The sequence below is a fragment of the Protopterus annectens genome, chromosome 2.part2 (assembly GCF_019279795.1).
Source record: "Protopterus annectens isolate FY-2018-M chromosome 2.part2, PAN1.0, whole genome shotgun sequence".
NCBI classification, from domain to species: domain Eukaryota; kingdom Metazoa; phylum Chordata; order Ceratodontiformes; family Protopteridae; genus Protopterus; species Protopterus annectens.
Window position 1 is genome coordinate 80,877,870 of NC_056730.1, and position 16,600 is coordinate 80,894,469.

Sequence of the window (16,600 nt, forward strand, 5' to 3'; positions counted from 1 at the left end):
GAGGGTGATCATTATCCCACACACATACAGTTCCTGTTTCATATTTCAGAAGGGAAGTCCCTGAAAAATACAGTGCAAGCTATCATGGTGTCTCCAGGTAGGGGATACAGCTATCCACTATGAGGCATCACAAGCATCACAGGCCTAGCTGCTTGAACTCATCCTCTGCCACCCAGTCCCTTGGATATCTGTGCTGCTAAGTGAATCAACATAGATTGCTTGGGCTACCGTCAGGGCATTGTCCACTCTACTCCATGGGGCTGGATCCCTATTGACATAGCAATTTTAACTGTAATGTTTTTCCTTTGCTGTTTCTGCAGGGTGAATCCCACACCTACTGATGTAGCAATTATCATTGGTGTCTGCACGCACTATGTCTTGCACTGATCATTTCTCCTAGTGTGTAACAGATTCTAGCATGATGTTATCCTCTAAATGTATAGAGCAACTTGTTGCAAATTAATTTAACTTGGCAATTCAGGCAGTGCCTTGCTTTTGTGTTTTGTTAATTCATACTCATGACTGCTCACTGATTTCCCAGCTCCCCTGAAAATCCTGTATAATTCTAAAACTGATACTAAGTGTTAGCAAAAACAGGAGGATTCATATAATTGATTTAGACTCAATCTTCACTTGACTAAACTTGAATTTCTCCTGCCAGCTTCTTTTATGTAATATTCTCTGGTTGAAATCTATTTTAATCTGTTTTAGTACAACCAAACCAAAATCTATTTGTGATGTTCTTGCGTAGACCTTAAAACTTACAACTAAATGTCCATGTCAGGTGGAAGCTAGAGTAACAATCAATAGCATAATTCTTATAATTTCATCTAATGAAAATGTAATTTCTTTACTTTACTAACTGAAAATCAGTGACATCATCCATAATAAATAGTCTGGTGCAAACTGCATGTATTCTAGCTCTGCCACCATACTCTACACAGTGAATGCAAACATGGTATATGATCTTATGTCTCATAGTTCTACGGCTGGAGTATGATGGAAGAACTCATTACTGTACGATAATTTTGTATGTATGGTCAATCTGTTTACTATAGTTTTACACTAAAGCTGCACAAGTAAGTCAGAAAAAACAGTGTGCTGTTGCATGACTCCAGTTTGATATATACACATGTATTTATTTTCCTCTACATATCTCTTCATATTAATAAAGACTTAAAATAAAAAAATACTTCTTAAATTAAACATTAAGGGGTAATTTCAGTATTTACGAAAATAGTGGGTCATTTTATTTTGTAATTAATGTAGTCATTAAACATTTTAAACAGCATCACACAGAAATCAAGAAAATATTATACTATTAGATGTGCGTGGCTTTAACTGTCTTAATAAAACTATTTATTTATTTAATGTGTAACTTTATTTTTTTCTCTTGAATCCACTCATACACATGATGGTATCTGAAAGTCAAAGAAAAACAGTATTCATAAACAGAAAGGTGTACAATGACAGATGGTTTGACTACAAGTGTAATTTACAGAAGAGGCATTAATATGCAAAACCCCATTTCTAAAGTGTACAAGAATTTTTTGACTGATCATTTCTTAACATAAGCACTGCTAGTGGAACTATACAACCCAAAGCAACCTCTCTGACCCTACCTGTGAATCAAAAAGTGTGAAATTATTCATCTGTTATTGACCATCTGAGTTTTTGTTAAGAGCTCATATCAAGTTTTCTGTCTGGTCATATATGTATCAGTCATCCCGAAGCCTGAATGCTGGTGTATATATTGTATGTATGTGGGAGGAAGGATGAGTATGGAACATAATGAATTTTCTTGGCAAACAATAAAATGGCACAATGAGGGAGAAAGCAGTAGCTAGGGGTTGTTTTAATTCCAGAAATACAAAGCCTATTATAACATCTTGCAGCAATGTTAGCTCTACAGATAAAACAATTCAGCTGTGATGTGGACTATTATAGCAATAACCCATGCCTGGGTGTGGGTAATGCTGGATTTACCCATGGTTGGTGTGGTTTGGTCACGAGGGCGAAGTGATCCAGAAGTGGGTTATTGCTATTATACAATGACATTATTTAAGAAAAAAAATAATTACTTTTCTTAAATAATGGCATTGTATAATGCCTCCTTGCTGCCCTTCCTCAGCTGTCTGGTATTCTGTGGCAGTTCTGATGTACTGCGCATGCGCATGCCTACGCAGTACATCAGAGCTGTGGGCAAAAGCAACGGAGAAAGTAAGATCTCTGTTGCTTTCTAAACACTATTTTGCTATGTTAAATGAGTTTGACATAGTGAGACAGCTTTAAAAAATGCAACAGAGAATCTCCGTTGCTTTTTTAAAGCTGTCTCGCTATGTTATACTCGTTTAACATAGTGAGACAGTGTGAAGCAACGGAGATCTTGTGTTCTCTGTTGCTGTAAAAAAAAGAGTTATAGTAATGGAAAAAGTCTGGGTGACTGGACCTTTTTCCATTACTATAACTTTGATTTACAGCGTGCATGCTGACCAATCAGCGTGCACGTTTTTGAATATTTAATGGGGGGGGTCATTGTATAATGTCCACTTAATGGTTCGAGAACCTCATTTGCAAACCTTATTACACATAAATACATCTTATAATAGCCTTAACATTCCTAAACTTGTCAGATTTGGGCTGACATGTTTAGGCTTACACCCTTGAACCTATGAATATACAGTGATCATGATATCTGTGGGGTTGTAAACTGCAGCATTTTTTTCACCCTTCTCAGCTGTCAAACATGCATCGACATCAGGACTGCATGCTTGGAGCAGTCTAGCCATTCTCAAGGACTCTGTAAGAATGGCCATTGTACTCAACTCTTACTGTAACATGAACTAAAGTGCAGCACAATGTGTTAAAAATGTAATTATCTCTATAGGTACTGGTATGGCTGCTGACTCATTCAATCCATTCAAACAGTCCTGCTGAACAGTATGTCACATAGCTGCAGATTGTTCTGGAAACAGTTGTCAATCCTAACTCAAAAGTGTTCATAAAGAAGCAACTGTTCTGCTAACAGTCAGCATGTAGGATAGAGCATATGCACCTGCTTTGAGCTGCAGAGAACTGAGAGATTCTGCAATTACTATCAATATAGTTCAGACTTTAAAAACTAAAAATTTAAAACAATGCCTCTGATCCCAGCGCAACAAAGAAATCAGCAAAAAAACACTGTGAAAGGAAAACGGTTGTAATTCAGACTTTAGTCAACATGTAATATTAGCCAATAGAAATTGTTTATTACTTAAAAACTCTTAAAGCTCCTTGTTAATATTCTATATTTCTGCAGCTAAGTTTATTGAAACTTATTAAAACAGATAAAGCATATTGAGTCATAACAGCTGCTTACCCATAATGCCATATGTACCACCAAGCATGGTCAATGCTTTCACCATTATGGCCGTATTGATCTTTGGAAGCACAATATATGAGATGCTGGGGAGACAAGTTTACTGTGACATCACCCATTGAGTGTATTGCTATCTGATCTGCTGCAATACCTGCCAAAAATAAGGTAATAATAATAATAATAATAATAATAATAATAATATTAAGGAACAAGAAAGTGATAAGAAAACCATTTAAAGCCCTTTTAGCTGTCAGTATATAAACATAAAGCTGCTACAGAGTGGAGTATCATATTGAACTTCTTCATGATTACACCAACTATGCAGTCTGCAATTTTTCTGTAGTCTTCATAGGATGTTTCTATTTTAAAGAAACATGAAAGAGTTTTGAAAACAGCAAAATAATCATGGCTTTTTCATTTTTTAATTCTAAACTGATGTATTAACATGACAGCATTTTACCTAACAACATATTAAATGAATTAGCTTATATTTCATTTAGCAGCATTAAGAGGAAGATAGATAAAATTAGAGATCTTACTCCTAATCTGGAATGGTTAAGGGATATGTCACGAGGGATAGAGGGAAAAGAGGAGTAGTGAGCAGATGAAAAGAAATGACAGAATTGGATAAAGTGAAAGACATATATGGAGTTGAGCGCTAATTAATAAGTGTTTCAGTACTTGAGTTAAGTAGTGCAGTAGTTAAGGAAAGAAATGTTAAGTCACATATAAATTAAATCAAGTGATACTATTTTTAGGGAAAAAAGAACATATGGATTTATTTTGAAAGAATTCTTTAAAATTCTATTTGGAATTTGTGGTGATATAGAATTTCTTTTAAAGTGGTTGGGAAACATTTAAATTGTTGATGACAAAGGTGAGAAAAGGTATTGCCATGCAAAACAGTTTATTCATTGCTTTTTTTAATGTGTGACCCAGGAGAGGATGGACACTAGTTTATATTTTGAGGTCCATATGTCTCTGCGGTATGAGAAAAATGGAATTGAATTTAGTTTAAAAAAAATAATAAAAAATACTGTCTCAAACATTAAATTAGTACAATAATTGAGTATGTTGCCTTATTTGTAACTGTATTGCTTGGATAACAAAATGCTTCTATTTTTTAGCCTTAGGAACAAGAGTTAATAATTTACAGACTTGGTTACAGATGACTGTAATTGGAAATCTAGCAAAGGCCTAAGGTTTCCAAAGTGAATTGTTGATTCTAATGGAGTATGAACTCTGTATAGAAACTGCCATCTCTAGAAAAATAGTAATAGTGTTTCTTGTCTTCCAATTACTGTGGGTGTGTGTGTGTGTGTGTGTGTGTGTGTGTGTGTGTGTGTGTGTGTGTGTGTGTGTGTGTGTGCATGTGTGCATGTTTGTCTGTGTGTGTGTGTGTGTGTGTGTGTGTGTGTGTGTGTGTGTGTGTGTGTGTGTGTGTGTGTGTGTGTGTGTCATTTATTCTTGCGAGGCTGCAGGTGGATTTCACCTAGTCATGTAGATAACCATATCATCACCATACAGTAAGACAAAGAGTTGTGGAAGGTCAGATGAGAGCCTAGAGTTATACTTGAAAAATGAGTGTAATAAAATTGGTTCTTGTTGGTCTTCTTTAGTTAGTGATAAGCTGTTAGAAATTTCTGAATGTAGATTGTCTGCAGAGGATAAAGTAGTTGTTGGAATGCTGTAGTGAATTTAGTTCTTGCTACTAAGTAAGGGTACTGAGTAGCAGATTGTAGCATATGGTGATCTACAAAGTCAAACATATTGGTGACATCAATGAAACTGAGCTAATTGATTACCTTTGTCAATTTTTCTAACAATGTCATTGATTAAAAAGTATACAGAAATCATAGTGTTTTTGCCTGCCAAACATGCATGCTAATATCTGAGTAGTAGGCTTTATTAATGAAAATCAACACCAAACCAATGATTAAAGGACAAACCGCAGCAATAAAAACAGCAAACACATAAAAACTCTGTTTATCCACCAAGGCTCTAGGCATAAAAATCCAGAGGCAGGCATAAAGATCCACAGGCAGCAGATAAAGACAAAACACTGGTTTATTATAAAACAAGGTAAGCACTTTCACAAATGTGCTTCTTCAGATCTTAACTTAAAATATGGACAAACACTTTAAATTATTTAAAAAAGCCAGAGACCAATCAGAAACTTTCCTATCAGTGATGTAGTGGCCTTGCTTTTAGGGCAGGTTTTAAAGGTATATTATAATTCAATCCTGGCAACCTATGCACTTGCATAATAGCTATCCATTTCATCTCCATTCATTCAATCTTATTAACTAAGTCCCCTCCTCTAATACCATTCCTAGCTATCTCCACTACGGTCAACCTAAAAGAATGTTTATTATCCTTAATATGTTTATACAAGGCATTTGAGCAATTCTTCTTTCTGATATTTCCAAGATGTTGGAGAACCCGTTCTTTAAGTCTCTGATTGGTTTTACCTATGTAGAATGATGTACAATCTACACAGATAGCTAAATAAACAATTTTTTTTTGATCTACCAACAACTTCCCTAGTCTTCTCACCAGATTTTTGAAATCTGATGAGAAGACTAGAGAAGCTGTTGGCAATGAACCTAGGTTCATTTTTTAGGAATAATGTTACTCTTAAAAGAGAACTTTGCTATAGACCATTTAGAAAGCAAGTTAAGTCAATGGTGAGGGAAGTCCCATTTTCTTGTAAGAATTGTAGAGCCTGCAATTTTATGTCAAGTTTGATTATGTTTACACATCCAGTTACAGGCAAAACTTATAAATTTGAGTTTCATGCTAGTTGTAGACCAGAAAATGTGGTTTATTTAGCTTTTAGGTTTATGGTAGTGGAGATGGCTAGGAATGGTATTAGAGGATGGGGACTTGGTTAATAAGACTCAATGTATGGATATGAAATAGATAGCTATTATGCAAGTGCATAGGTCACCAGGTTTGAATTATACTATACCTTTAAAACCTGCCCTAAAGGCAAGATCACTGCATCATTGATAGGGATGTTTCGGACTAGTCTCTGGCTTTTTTAAATACTTTGAAATGTTTGTCCATATTTTATGTTAGGATCTGAAGAAGCACATTTGTGAAAACGCTTATCCTGTTTTATAATAAACCAGTGTTTTGTCTTTATTTGCTGCCTGTGGATCTTTATGCCTGCCTGTGGATTTTTATGCCTAGAGCCTTGGTAAATAAACTGAATTTTTGCGTGTTTCTAGTAGGCCTTATTGTTGGATGTAAGTGGTTAAAGAAGTGTACAAAATGTTATAGTAGTTTATTCCAGAACAGATAAGATTTTGACAGGTTTAAAATTGTTGGCACAACCAGGTTTAGAAACTTTAGGAAAATGATGTACTGTTGCCTTGTTCTAGTCAGTTGGCATGATGCTGGTGGTGAGGCAGAGGTTAAACAATATGGTGTAAAGGAAATGACATACATCAATGAACCATCTTGATAAACTGTGGAAAAAAATCATTTGAGTAGGGTAGTATCTCTTTGGGAACTTGCTGCAATTCCTTGTCTAGTTCTTTTGTTTCACCTATTCTGAAAAAGGAAGGAAGGATATAAGCAAATATATCAGTTGTTTACAGAGTGTAAAGAAGGAAACTGGAGATGAGGCCATTAGTTTGAAGGAACTTTGAAAACTCTTGAAGGAAATCATGTGGTATAACATCACCTGAGGAGAGGTTGAATGAGTTAATGTTGTTACGCTTGTTAATAGAGTTAAATTTGTTATGCTTGTCGATAGAGTTAATGTTTTTATGCTTGGCACTTGACATTCAACACAGTATGTACTTAACTAGTTTCCAGAATTGAATGGGATGATTTTCACCTGTTATTTTTTATTGTGATGGTGAATGAAAAAAAATTGTTACATTTGGTTGAACTCTTTTGATTCCTTCCATTGGTTTTCTCAGCAAATAAGAAAAAATAATCCAGAGGCCCTTTTATATGTTTTTGTTCCATCCCTAATGCTAAAATTAGATACATCAGACTTTGTCTACAGATTCATAGTCAGCTCACAACATATGGAACAAATCCCCAGATGGTTTTGCATATCAGTATAAAAAGAGTTATTGTCTGTGAACTTAATGACCAGACTGTTCAAAAGTTATTTGAATTTAGACATGTTCCAAATGTTTATTGACAACACCACAATAATATGATGCATAAACAGAATGACACACAACTTTACCAGCTTTGCAAGTTAACCGCTTGGCTATGGAGTCTGGGGGGTTTTGATAACTTCCTGAATCATCAGGCAGCAGACAACAATTGGCCAGGGAAACCAATGTAATATATAAATAAGAACTAATTAGGCAATGTCTAGCCTAACAAGAATGCTTTATTAAGAGCTACATGCCTTTTCGTTTTAAAATTTGTTTCTTGGGAGATCAACTGAATCAAAATATATAAATGTATCATGAGCTGAATCTCAGATTAGAGATTGATTTGTTTTTCATATACATATGGACATATTAGAAACTAATGTGTTTGCATTCCCACCTAAAATACTGCCTTTATGATATCTTTTTGGGCCTGTCAGCCCTCTGACACTGAAATCCACCTATTGGTTTATTGGCCTCTGTAACTCCCCATCACTGGCCCAGTAATCAAGGAGCCTCAATCCTCACCACTAGCACCAGTGGGTGAAGTACATTGGGAGGATGACAGGCAAGCACACAGTATTTCCAGATGCAGCTGTCTACATCAAGTGCAATTTCCCTTAAGAACACACAGAGACCACAGTCAGTCCAGGGCTGGTTTCTCCTTCTTTCTCCAGATCACCAGTAATACTCTCCACTGGCACAGCTACAGAGTTGAGATCTCAGCTGAGTGGCCAAGCCAGGACCTCCAGCATCCTCTCTGTCCAACCAGTGCTTTGTACCCCTGCCCAAGTAGCTGATAAACACACTTTGAGGTTTGATTTATACACATACTCACATCTGGGAAAGGCTGGCACATGTTTACTAGCTATGCCCTCTTCTGCCCAGACTATAAGGTAGTTACTACTGCCACCATCCAACTCTTTATCAACTAATTTAAGGCCCTTAACAAAGGGTGTCCAATCTTACTGTGTAATGTTACTATCAATACAAACAGTAGTTTGACCAAGAGCAAGGCTATTAGGAGTGGCCTACACAGTGTCATCAAATAAATATTCAAGTACTCTCAGAACTTAAATATGTCTCACAAAGATCAGCCACAATGAAATGTTTAAATATTTTTAATAGCAAATAATAAAAGAACAAGAAAATACTCAGTATATAATCACAGTTATATCAGAGTTGAAAATCACAGGAATATTTAAAACAACATTGCAAGAAAGTCTCAAATAAATGAAGAAAACATCTAAAATATACTTCACTATATTCCTGACTGAATCTAAGAGAATTACTATACCCTAGTTAACTTACTTACAGAGCAAGCAAGGCAGATGGGGTGAATGGGTCTTCCAGCTGATGCTGTCAGGTCAATGACCAAACACAGAATACTCAGTCTGTCTCAGAGAGTTCTTAAATTAATATCTCAAATATTACTGCTGGGATAGCTTGCAGAATGACATAATTTCTTGTCATCTGACTCTATCCCATGTGAAAAACAACCATTGATGCAGCTGGTAGCATTTACCATCTACCTGTGAAAATACATAGGCAAAGCTTTTCTTAGATCTAAGACAGATAATTGAAGTCATAAAACAATAAAAACACTTCCAACACAATACAGTGAACCTATAGTTCTACACTTTCTGTCTGTTAATGAAAATGAAAGATAACATCCTTTTATTATGTGGCTATAAAGTAATTTAATTTTGGCTATTTTTCTGATGGTAACCTCTGGTGATCCAGTTTCCATTGTTAAAATATATACATCTAAACAGTTACAATAGTGTATTCACATTTCTGTTCTTATCCAGTAGGGTACACTGTGGTTACATTTTTAAGCTGAGTACTTTACAAACCTTTTTCAACACACACTTCTGTACCAGTAGTTTGATAGCCACATAACGTGCAGTTCTAATATAAATATATTTGTAACACAAACATTGTACATAAAGTATGTTGACATTCACAAATGACACATAATCATTTACAAAATTCTAGACAGCTGTTCTGGCAGTATCTTCTTTTGTTAGACTTCTGTTCACAAATTACATATAATTATTTACAAAATTCCAGACAGCTGGGCTGGCAGTATCTCCTTTCATTACAGCCTCATCCTTTCCTAGCTCACATTCCTAATACTGTTGGGACAGACATAGGAGAATCCTGCTGAAACCTTGCAGATGGGACCTTCCTCTACAGGGAGAAAGTGATCTGTTACTGTATTAGCCCTAAAACTTTCAAACCCCTCATCCATCAAATTATTTATTTATTTGGGCAAGGGTCTGGCTGAATCTTGCTGTAATCTTGCAAGAGAGACTTCCTTTATTATGAAGGATTTGACCTTGTAGTCATTTATCCCATAAAACTTCCATTACCCTTTCATAGTGGTAGAGAGGCATTGCTGGCATCATGTACATAGCTATGGTGGGATTTTAGATATGCAAGGGAAGGCATCCTAATCAGGCAATGGAAAGACAACATCACAGGCATTGCTGCCTATAATGGTGGCCTTCTTTTGCCCCTCCCCTTGCTACCATATGGTAACCTGTTTGCAGATAGGGAATCACCTTCTGTTGTCCACTGGGATGTACTCTAGCTTCATACAAAGCCTTGTCCCTCATTCCAGAACAGCCACACTAAGGTAAGCTACTCAATGTTATCCCTCACCTGATTCCTCCAGCACTCAAACCAATAATGAAACAGGGGTCATCTGGACTGCAGTCAGTCTTCCATCTTTCTTTGGCTAAAGCTGAATAAAGCTTTGTTCGTGCATTGAAGGTAACAAAATGCCTTATAAATATAATTGAGATTAAAGTATGTTTTTCTCCTTACCTTTAATTCAAGGATGCCATTCCCTCTTCTTAATCTTCTTCATTATTATTATTATTATTATGATGATTATCATATTTTTAATTTAGTGATATGTGCATTGCTACATCTAATATATACTAACATGAAAGATTTTAAGGAAGTAATATAGTTAATAGAAATGTCTGTAATTTAATTAAACTCTCTCATTCATTGGTTAAGTGGTTATCTAAGTGTTTTAAAAGACGTTATATGCAATTTCTTTGGAGCTAAATAATAAAGGCACAAAGCCAGTGTAAAAGCTATTAATTAAAAATTAGAAATCATTCAATCTGTTTTCTTTCATTAAAGTGATCAAATAAGCTAACTATATTAGAGTTGTCTAGTATTACTTTTGTTACAGAAAACAGTCCAGGCTTGGGTGCATTGCCCCATTGCTCCCTACATATGATTACATTTTCTCATTAATAATGGTTCTGTGACTTTACATGAATTCAAAACAGACAGATCACTTCTTAGCAACTTCTTTATTTCATTTTGCAGGGGAATTGTGCTTCTCATTATGTAATCTTCAAAATTTGATTTAGTCTCATAGTTCAATAGCTATTTTATTTAGCATTAATGCTCGTTGTGTCCTGTGTTTCACAAGAATTCTGGAGACTATGTCCCATCAGTTTCCATTGTATTGAATACATTTAGTTTTTGATATCTCTTCATGATTACTTCTTCAATGAATGAAGTAGATTTGATCCAATGTTCTTTGCAGTGTGTATACTAATTGGATGTGACTGGTCCTCATTCTACTGTTCTGTATATACCAAAGAAAATATAAAAGACAACCTTCTTCACCATCCTTTTTTGAGTACCTCTCAACTAGATTTACCATCTTTCATTAGAGAAATGTCTAAACACTTAGTCACACAATGATGTTTAAGTTAAAACTACAGGCAATTAAGTAATTGGGTAGAAAAATAAAATAGAGGGAAAGTAGCTACATTCAAAAGACAAGTCATCAGAGCTAAGTTGAAAGCAGAAATGCATTCTTTCAGAAGAAAGGAATAGTAGAAGTAGTCACTAGAGTGCAATAACATGTTTAAAGGATAAGGGTAGACATAAGCCAGGCATTTAAATTATAAGACAAAGATTATTGTACGACAAGATAAGCATTGTCTTATAGTATTGTAACATGTAACTGGTGAAATATCTCAATGATTCTCAGTTATGACGTAGTGGCCCATAAATATATATGTATAATACCAAACAGAAGGAAAAGTTAATATTTTGGACAATAAGAGTATAATATATAAAATACCATAAATTAAACAAAATACTGAGGACATCTTGGTAAACCTGTATTAATTGGTAAATAGTCTCTAGGTACAGTAGAACAACAGATATACAGTTGATATAAAAAGTGTACACACCCCTGTTAAAATGCCAGATTTTTGTGATATAAAAAAATGAAACCACAATAAATCATTTCATAACTTTTCCCACCTTTAAGGTGACCTATAACCTGTACAATTCAATTGAAAGACAAATCTGTTAGGGGAAAAATATAAAAAATAAAAAAATACAATAAGCTGGTTGCATAAGTGTGCACACCCTTAAACTAATACTTTGTTGAAGCACCTTTTGATTTAATTACCGCATTCAGTCTTCTTGGGTAGGAGTCTATCAGCATGGCACATCTTGACTTGGCACTGTTTGCCCTCTCTTCCTTGCAAACGTGCTCCATATCTGGCAGATTGAGAGGGCATCTCTTGTGCACAGCCCTCTTTGGGTCACCCCACAGATTTCCTATTGGATTTAGGTCTGGGCTCTGGCTGGGTCATTCCAAAACTTTAGTTTTCTTCTGGTGAAGCCATTCTTTTGTTGATTTGGAAGTCCTGGGGTCATTGTCGTGTTGAATAGTGAACTTCCTTTTCATCTTCAGCTTTCTAGCAGACCCCTGAAGGTTTTGGGCCAAAAGTGACTGGTATTTGGAACTGTTCATAATTCCCTCCACCTTGACTAAAGCTCCAGTTCCAGCTGAAGAAAAACAACTGCAAATCATGATACTGCTGCCACCACCATGCTTCACAGTGGGGATGGTGTTCTTTTGGTGATGTGAAGTGTTGTTTTTGCACCAAACGTACATTTTGGAATTGTGGCCAAAAAGTTCAACCTTGTTCTCATCAGACCATAACACATTTTCCCACATGCTTTTGTGAGACTTGATGTAATGTTTTGCAATGTTTAACCAGCCCTGGATGTTTGTCTGTGTCAGAAAAGGCTTCCAACTTGCAACTTTACCCCATATGTCAAACATATGGAGAATAGGGGAGATTGTTGTCACATGTAGTACAGTACCAGTACTTGCCAGAAATTCCTGTAGCTCCTTTGGTGTTGCTGTAGGTCTCTTGGCAGCCTCCCTGATCAGTTTTTGTCTTGTCTTTTCATCAATTTTGGAGGGACATCCATTTCTTTCCAACGTCACTGTTGTCACATATTTTCTCCACTTTTTGATAACTGTCTTCACTGTGTTCCATGGTATATCCAATGATGTGGAATGTTTCTGTATTCTTTTCCTGACTGATACCTTTCAGCAATGATATCCTTTTGATGCTTTGTAAGCTCTCTGTGAACCATGGCTTTTGCAGTAGCAGGCAACTGAGTAAATGTCAGGAAAATCCTACTAGAACAGCTGAACTTTATCTGGGGTCAATTGGAGTCTCATTAATTTATGGCAGGTGTGTACCCAAGAAGACTGAATGATGTAATTAACTCAAAAGTTGCTTCAACAAAGTATTAGCTTATGGGTGCGCACACTTATGCAATCAGCTTATTGTACATTTTTTTATTTTTTATATTTTTTCCCCTAACAGATTTGTTTTTCAATTGAATTGTACAGACTATAGGTTACATTAAAGGTGGGAAAAGTTTTGAAAGAATTTATTGTGGTCTCATTTTTTATATCACAAAAAACTTGCCATTTTAACAGGGGTGTATAAACTTTTTATATTGATGTCAATACTTTCAGATATTTGTCTGTGGATAGACCAAAGGTACCTATTATATTTGGAGTGCCGAAGGTCCATAAAAATATCTCCAATCCACCAATGAGACCGATAGTTGCCTCTGAAGGGTCAGTGACAGCCCCTATTGCTAAGTGGTTGGATGTAAAACTAAAAGAAATATTGAAGGAAGGGCCAGGTATAGTCAAGGATTCCTGGGATCTATTAAGGAATTTGAAGGAGGAGGTTTTTGATGAAAACATAATATTTATAACCCTAGATATAATTGACTTATTTTTGTCCATACCCCATAAGGAAGGTATGGAATTGTTCGAGGAAGCTTTGGTAGAGTATGGTAAATTCTCCCATAATGACTTTCGTTTGATCCTGACACTTATGGATTTAGTTCTGGCTAATAATTTTATACACAGGTGAGTTTTTAGGCAGATCTAATATTATCCTGGATATATGGGAGCAGAAGTTTGTTCTCAATTCCAGGTTTAACAAATGTTGGAAATTATATAAGCGTTACCTGGACGACATATGCCTTTTATGGGTTGGGTCTGAGAGTGAATTCTCAGCTTTTTTTGATTATCTGTCTGGTACTACCAGTTTTCTTTCCTTCACCTTTAACAAGAATAAAGAATGTCTGCAATATCTAGACATCTATGTAGGGAAGGAGGATGGGAAGTTTTTTTCAAAGGTCTTTAGAAAAGACAGCTATTCTAATTCTTACTTGTCCTACTTTAGTGCCCACCCACACCACCATAAAAAAGGAATAATAAAGGGGCAATATGTGAGGGGTAGCAGAATGTCCTCTAGGAACAAAGACTTTAAGGAGGAATGTGAGAAATTGCACAAAATGTTTCTAGAGAGAGGCTACCCCAAGGCCCTAATAAAGGAAGTGGAAAAGGAGGTGGTGAGTGGTAGACAACAAAAATATTACCCTATTTTAGGGACGGATGAACAAATTAAGGTATTGCGACAGTCAGATGAGTTTGATGGTACAAGTAATTTAGTTATGGATTATAATGGTGAAGCAAAACGTATTACTAATTTAACAAAAACTGAATGGCAGAAGTTTAGTGAGTTGTCAGATCTGGACTGCCTTTTTGAACATCCATTGAAATGTACTTATAGGAAGGGCAAGAACCTTAAAAATTATTTTGAGACAAAGGGGAGGGGACAAATTAGTAAAAAGGGCAGAATAGGAACATTTAAATGTGGAAGTTGCCCACAATGCCCCTATATATATGCTAGAGATGCAGTTCATATTCAGAGTAGGGACATTTTGGTTAGGAGTACTGAATTTGCAAATTGCCACACAAGTGGAATCATATATTTGAGCATTTGCAAAGTATGTCAAGCTTTTTATGTGGGTAAAATTGAAAAATCGAGCACAATTATGACATTAGAACTGGTTGTACCAATAATGGCCCGTATAGACATAAAAGGAAATGTGTGGATGCAGAGTTTCATATTTTTGTCTTAGAGGTGGTGAAGAAAGATATTCGAGGGGGGCCTTGGGAAGATACTATTGAATATAAAGAATTGTTATGGCAACTTCAGTTGGAATCGTATAACCAACCAGGCCTTAACAATATTGTTTCCTTGGCCCCAGTACTTAAATTGAGGGCAGCAAAGTTGTGAATGGTATGTTGCTTCTATAAAGCAAATGGCCAGATTATTAAAGTGCCTTTTGATGCCTTCCGTGTCCTCTTGATGACTGGTTAAACCAGTTCTAATACCTTGTTTGTTATTATTGTTATTAAAATATGACATATATTTTTATATAAAAACATATTAAGTGGTAGGCTGTATATGAGGAATTTAGTAAGGATGGAAGTTACTACTCTAATTTTTTAACATGTCAAAGTTAGTTACTTCTGTATTAGTTTTATATGAACACTAGAGGGAGTATGAGGATAATTAAATTTGGTAAGAAGAAGGCAGATTTTTAACATTTTTAATTCAATTTTTATATTATGCTGTTTATAAGAATGGTTTTTGCAAATTGGAATTTTACACAATGAATTAAGGATATTGTATATTTACAGGGAGATTTTATGTTGATATATTTGTTTTGTTAGAAAGTATGAGTTTTTAACAGTATTCAATAATGTAAGGCTGTAGTAAGCTAAAACTAGAATGAAGTATTCCAAGTGTGATTAATTGATTTTTATTATTTAATTGTTTAATTAAACTAGCTGATTGTGTATTTAACAAGCAAGGATAGTTGGGAAGAGTTGTATTGCATCTGAAGAAGTGCTTTAAACGAAAACGCAGGTGTGTAGACATAGCGTTAGTGCTTTGAACTGTTTTGCATCTATCTATTGTGTTCCAGTCGTTTTATTGGCAATAAATCGTATTTTTCAGCAAGGACTGAGTTGCCTTCCTCCTCTGGTGCTTTTGGTATTAAGTGAGTACTCGTTCTGTGCTAGCCTCCTTTTTGCTGGTAACTTTTTATATCCACTGTAGGTACTAAAGTAAAATAATGCAGCTGCGTGAAAACAATACAAAGGTATGCTTAGCTTGGAATGTGGTAGAATAATATAACGTGAGGCCTGACATAAACAGTACCACAACATCTGGTGATTGGAGATTCTGTATTCCATTCACCATACAAAGGAACTCAGAAGATTGCAGATGATGCCCTGCTCATATTTTCTAAGGGGCTCTCATGCTATAGCTCTTCATTTAAATAATGAGGAAGATATTTTAAATCAAACTGTACTATTATACTAAGCATCCTTTCTGTTCATTTCATGCACAAACTTCAACTGCAACAGTATGCCCTTCTCTGCAATAACATTATGAAGAGTCATTAGGAGTTATTTTGGTACAATGCATCTCTACACCTCAAGGTTTTCATAACCTGATATCAAACAGCAAATGAGCATTAGGAGCAGTTATTCCAATAAACCCTTTATGTAAAAAAAAAAAAAAAAACATCTCATCAGTTTCAGTGCATAGGGAAAATACTACATTGCATCAACACTGCTGTCAGAAATTCATTTTGTCCTATTTGGTGGCTCACCACATATGTTACTGTAGATATAATAAACACAGGGTTCTGAAAAAAAGAAAATAAAGTGTTGGACAGCTTTCATACCACTCAGGCAAGGAAGTGGGAAAAGCATTGTATTAGAGAAAGAATGGCTGAGTAAATGAATGAATGAATGAATGAATGAACAGAACTTAGCAGAACTGGTAACACAGAACCTGGTTCTTGAAAGCAAGCTTAGGTTCAATGCAAAGTAATGCAAAGTGATACCTCTTGCTTCCAGTAGTGCACTATAGAAAAGTAGCAGGATTTA